Raw genomic sequence first — 6461 nt, forward strand, 5'->3', positions numbered from 1 at the left:
TAAAAGGTCCAAATCATTGCTAAACAAGCAGAGACAAACAAAGAATGGCATGAACTAAATGTTGACAGAAAAAAAATGATTTATATTGATTAGCTAAATGGTGCATGAACCACACTGAGAATTCAGTCATGTTCTCTGAAACAGGAATAATGATAACACTTCAAGTTTCCCTCAAATACTATAGAGAAGAGAAATATAAAATACTATGGTATAAAAAAAAATTTGAAAAAAAGAATCAAATGTTTAGCCATAAGTGGTTTGAAAGAAAGATTAAAGATTAAAGGGTGCTCTATAGTGCATGATAGTGTCATTTTTCTTGTGATCTGACAAGACACAGCCTTAAGAACAGGTTCATCTTGGCTGCCATTTTGAAAGGGCATTGTCTATCATGGCGGGGAAAGCATAGCAGCAGTGGTACAGGGCTGCTTGGTCATGTCTCCGTGGGTCAGGAACAGAAGACCTGGCTGTTACCGTCAAAGCTTGCCCCCTGTTCTTCAAGAAGACTGGTTCAATTCCCAGCCCCTACATTATGGCTCACAATAATCTCTAACTCTAGTCCTGGGATATCTGACATCTCTTTCTGGCCTCCCAGATACCATACAAAACATATGCACAGACATACATCAGCAAAGCATATATACATATAAAATAAATAAGTTAACAATATATAAAATAAATCAAACAATCTTAACTTGAATGAACATGATCCTTGGCAACTGAACAGTTGGATTCCCCTCCAAACCTTTGGGCCTTTCTATTGCCCTTTTTGTATCTTATCAAAGGTATTTACATACTTGTAGGTCTCTCTACCCCATGTCCCTAGATAATCTATCCCAAGTATGATCTATATCACAAATCTGATCATGGAGATGTTATTGGTGAAATTATTAAGGCCACTCCACATAGTTAAAAGGAAGATTTATTTAGTGGGTAACTTACAAATGAAGGGATAGGTAGGTCGCAGGGTCTGGGGAAGGTGTATCGCAGTCCAGCAGTGTTCTCTGGAACTCTGCTCAGTCAACCTCCACCATCTAGGGTCCAGGAACAGAGAGTGCTCGCCCATCCAAGTCTCGGGTCTCCAGACGCCTCCCCTGGCCCCGCCTCATAGGCGTGACAGTTGCCAGAGTCTCAATGGGGGTTGGAACTTCCAGATCCAAGCTGGAATGGCTACCCACTACATCTCCCCCTTTTGGTCTAAATAAGAAGGTTCTAAACTAGTACAAGACTATATACAAAGGAAAGGTTATCAAATATTGTCCAGGAAATAATGAGGGATAATGACCTAGAACTACAACCAATACAAACAATATCAAGCAAGAAACACATACTAAAATCCAGAGAAGTATAGAGCATAGGTAAATGACATGTTATAAAGATTATTTCAAAAGGTGTCCTATCCTAAAGAACCTGAATCTAATACTTAATATGTTCTATCTAAGATATTATATATACTTAGTTGTAACTATAACTGCTAGTCTTCAATCCCATCAAAGACCAGGTTGATTATAAATGTGACCTCTTTCTAAAAAAGAAAAGGGGATATGATATAGATATATAGGAGGATATAGAGATGATAAGATAAAAGGGTAGATTAATGAACCTACTTTTAAAGAACAACTTGTTTAAAATGTTTTACATTGGTATAGATTTTAGTTTATGTTTAAAATGTTTTACATTGGTATAAATTTTAGTTTATTAATACAAACTTGAAGTTAATTTTGTTATACTGTATATATATATATATATATATGTATATATATATATATATATATATATATATATATATATATTTCTCTTCCTGTTTGAGGTATTATGCTTATGTAACTCATTTAAAATTGTAATGGATAATTAAAAAATAGATTAATAATTAGTCATCTATGATAATCATATTTGTAGCCATGTTAGTTAAGTCTTCTAGGTATACATAGATATATTTCAGATAGATAGGTAATCTTCAAACACTTCATAGACCTAGAGAATATGGCATTTAAATAACTTAGAAGTCTGTTGATGTGAGACACAATTGCTCCTGGCTGCACCAATTTGATCCTGAGAGAATGTTGGGCTTCTAAGACATTTCCATTTGGGAGTTTGTCTTCTTGGCACAAAATGGCCTACTGGGCAAAGAACTGCCCTTGCCTTGACAGCTGACAGTACAAATGCAATGCTGTCCTTTCTGGACAAGTGGGACACAAGGAAAGCAACCACTGTACTCTGCCAAGACAGGGTAAGATGGTCTTTCAAAATTCCTGCTTCTGAAAATGGTCTGTCAGATACTCTAGGCCTGTAGCCAATTTGAATGCACCAACAATGCTAAAAAACATTAGGTTACTGTCCAGGCTGCCAGCTGTCTTGGTCTACTCTTGCAAGATTCCCAAAAGTTGCTTGCATCCATCTACCATTTCTCAGGTACCATTATGTTCCTTCTCAGGTCTTTGATGTGGTTAAAGACTAGATAGTTGTAATTTTCTCAGTTACGATAAAAGATAAGTTAGATATAAAACCTTCAACTCACAAATATAAGATAGGACATCTTCTTTAATATTGTAACTGTAATTCTTGCTCGATAATTGTTTTGTTATATGTAATTTTACCATGTTAAAATTAAAACCTTCCTTTAAAAAAAGAAAAGAAGAAGAAAGGGGAAGTGCTGTGGATATCGCTCTATATAAATAAAACACTGATGGCCAGTGACCAGACAGGAAGTATAGGCAGGACAAGGAGAGAGGAGAATTGGGGAAACAGGAAGAAGGGGGGGAAAGACACAGCAGCCACCACCAGGACAAGCAGCATGTGGAGATGCCAGTAAGCCACCAGCCTCATGGCAAGGTATAGATGTATAGAAATGTGTTAATTTAAGATATAAGAACAGTTAGCAAGAAGCCTGCCATGGCCATACAGTTTATAAGTAATATAAGCGTCTGAGTGATTATTTTATACGTGGATTGTGGGACTGCGGGGCTTGGTGGAACCTGGAGAGAAGCCCTCCAGCAACAAGATGTCAAAAGTTCAAGCTCAATTGCATGGGGTGTAAAGCTCTTCATAATTTAGATTGTGCACACTTATTTCTTTATCTTCACTTCTCATAAGCACCACCTATGCCTTTCCTATGACCCATGCTCCCCTTAGGAAGCTTTTTTTCACTTTCCTTCATCCCTGTCCCATTTTGACCCTTCTTTTCCAAGGTGCCATGGTGACCTCCATCTCAGTGGTGTTGCTGAAGTTGTCTCCTCTGTCTCTCTATCCCTATTTGAGAGCAGGAAATGATTACAATGAATGCCATGTGTTTGTGCTCAGAGAACAGTGGCAGTGTTCAGACTTCTTGTGAAAAATGACAAATGAAGACAAATGTTTGCTTTAAAACAAATGAACAAAAGGACCCACACAGGACAACAGAGCTTAGCCACCTCTAATTCTGAAAATTATGGCATGGAAGATATCCTTTGTGGTTTGGGGTAGTAGACACCTTTGAAACAGTCAGGGATGACTTCTCTAAAATACCATCTAAGAAAGACATGTATTTGTCCAAGGTCATGTACAAGGCCCTCTTTGGGCAACGAGGAAGGTCCAGGAGCAGCAGCTGACAGCAGTGCATGTTTCATAGGAGGTACCCTACAATGTGTGTACACACATGCACAGGCTTCAGTTCGGGTCCAACCGAGACCTGGGTTCACTGCTGAGGAATGTGATGTCACTGCCCTCAGCTCTAAGTCTATCCCTGTGTGTGTTCTCTGTGATACTAAGAATGGGCCCTGGAAGTACTGTTTGATCATCTGATACAGCTTTGACATATGGAGATGGGAAAGACACTGTAAGGTGCTGGCATGAGGTAAAGTGACAGGTTGTTCCATGAGGAGGTGAGATTTTCCATCCTTCATGAAAGCTCATTAAGCTCAGGAAGTACACACCTCAAAATAGCTTCAGGAAGTCCCTAAAACTGACCATAATCAGTAGGCTTTTCCCCAAGTATATAAAGCAATAAGGACTTCTGGGAGACCTCTCAGACGAGTCGAATGACCTGGAAGCAGAGACCAGGTAAGCTGTTTGGAAAAGGCTCATAAACTGAGCCACCTGGAAAGGACACTTTGGAACATGTTGAGTGGCCTGAAAATTGAGCAATGTGCTCCAAGTTTCCAGTTTTCATGAGCTGTTACCGCACTGGCTGAGCTTTGGTGATGCGGCTCTCTGACTCACCTCTGCTCCTGTGATTAATCTTTCACCCACTGTCCTGACAGGGTCACTACTGCTGTCATGAAACACTATGACCAGAAATAAGTGGGGAAGGGAAGGGTTTATTGGCTTACACATCCACATTGGAGTCCATCACTAAAGAAAGCCAGGGCAGGAACTCAAGCAGGGTAGGAACCTGGAGGCAGGAGCTGATGCAGAGGCCCTGGAGGGCTGCTGCTCACTGGCTTGCTCCCACTGACTTCCTCAGCTGGCTCTCACACAGAACACAGGGCGACTAAGACTACCAGGGTGGCTCTACCCAACATGGCTGAGCCCTCCCCCTTCAATCACTAACTAAGGAAATGTCCTACAGGCTGCCTGACTCCAGCCTTATCTTACGGAGGCATTTTCCTGAAGCTTTCTTCACTCCAGTAACTCTAGCTTGTGTCCTGTCGACATAAAACTAGCCGGCACACCAATATTTCTGTAAGTGTTTCCAATGAAACTCATTGGTTCACAGGTTGTCTTCGGTGTGTCTGTGCTTTGGTCTGTCCTAAGTTCCCTGTCTGGAGCAAGGACTTGGTTGTTCACATCTCCGCAGGAATAGTGACAGTCAACAACGAAATAAACAAAAACTTGAAACTTGAATTTATGAATACAGCCACATTCATATAAAAATGACATCATCATGATTAAAAGTGCACTTCCAATGATGTAAAGGGAATCTGGAGAAAAAGTCAAGAAAGGGGGAGATTCTGAGAAGGCCAAAACAAAGGGATAAGCAGAATGAAGGGGGCCAGGGCCATATTTTTGGCTACAGTAGTAGAAGAGCTTGGAGACCTCAGCAGGGACACTTTCACAGAAGACTAGTGTGGAAGTCAGTCTTCAGGAACTGTGAAGCAAAGGTGAGAAAATGCAACAATTAATATGTTCCCACTTTTAGAAACATGACTGTAAACACTGTAACACTGCTCTGGAAGAAAATTCAAAGTTGTGGTCCAAGGTACAAGAAAGGAAGTCTGGTTATTTTTTTAGTATTTTCATTTTTTTTTTTAACCAAGTGCTTATTTGTTTTAGTAGGAAAAACACTGAGTATGTTTCAGATAAGACTCCCAAGGAGTGAGGAGATTACAGATGTTATATATTCTATTGGCAAGGATTGTATTTCTTCCAAAATGACTGTCACTCTAAACCTTAGTGTCTGTGTTCCGGTTCCTCCCAAGAAGCAGAGCATGGCAGCCGCAAAGACTTTAGAATCAGGAGACATGTCTCTGCACTGCAACTTGGTGCTCGAGACCTCTGCATGTGTATAGAGGGAGCAGGGCTGCTTTATGATGGATAAGGTTGAGAGGAGCAGCTTCCGGGGTGCTCTCAGCAAAGCACTTCGAGAGATGACTGACACTGGGTGTTAGCGCTGTGATTCAAAAGCGATGATTAGGAGTGATTATGTGTTGTAATAAGTAGCCCAATTACTACCTATCTATTTTGGTAAACACCAAAGCTCATAATAATGTTTATTTTTTGTATGCTAACTAATTTTTTATGTTTTGGGGGGAAGGGGGATTGCATATCATGTGTCCCAATCCCACTCATTTCCCATCCCTTCCATATCATCCCTCCACCCTTATAGCCTTCCCTCACCCAAAGAACAAAATACAACAACAGAAAAGCCTTCTCGCCGACCCCTCTGGGCAACACCTGCTCCTCTGTGAATTGCTGCCTTCTCTCGCAGCGGTCAGAGTTGCCATGTCTCCAGTTCTGCCACACATGTGCCACTCGGCTGCTCCGTCTTTCCCGCCCCTCCATCACGTTTGTTCGTTGTTGTAGTGGCAGGGGAAACTGCAGCGTGTCACGAAGTACATCTTAAGAGTGTTTTAAAGGGAAATTAACCACATATTTACGATTCTTAAAAATGACTTATTTTTTCAGGTATTATCATTTTCCCATTATTGTCTTTTGTCTATCCAAACCCTCCTATACATCCCTCCTTGCTCTCTTTCAGATTCGTGATCTCTTTTTCCATTCATTGCTATCACTGCCATGTACATGTGTATATACATACAAGTCTAAATACGTAAGTAACCTGCTCTGTCTGTATGTTATTCATATGTGTGTTTTCAGGGCTATTTGTTATTGAACAACAGCTGGTGTGTTCTTCCCCAGAGAAGACCATGTCTCCCACTCAGTGCTCATTAGTTGCCTGTAGTTCTTTGTGTAGGGTTGAAGCTCTGTTGGTTTTCCCCCATCCACTTCGGCATGTCTATTGTTATTCTTGTTCATTTCTTGTTTTT

Source organism: Peromyscus maniculatus, chromosome 11 (assembly GCF_049852395.1).
Source record: "Peromyscus maniculatus bairdii isolate BWxNUB_F1_BW_parent chromosome 11, HU_Pman_BW_mat_3.1, whole genome shotgun sequence".
NCBI lineage: Eukaryota > Metazoa > Chordata > Mammalia > Rodentia > Cricetidae > Peromyscus > Peromyscus maniculatus.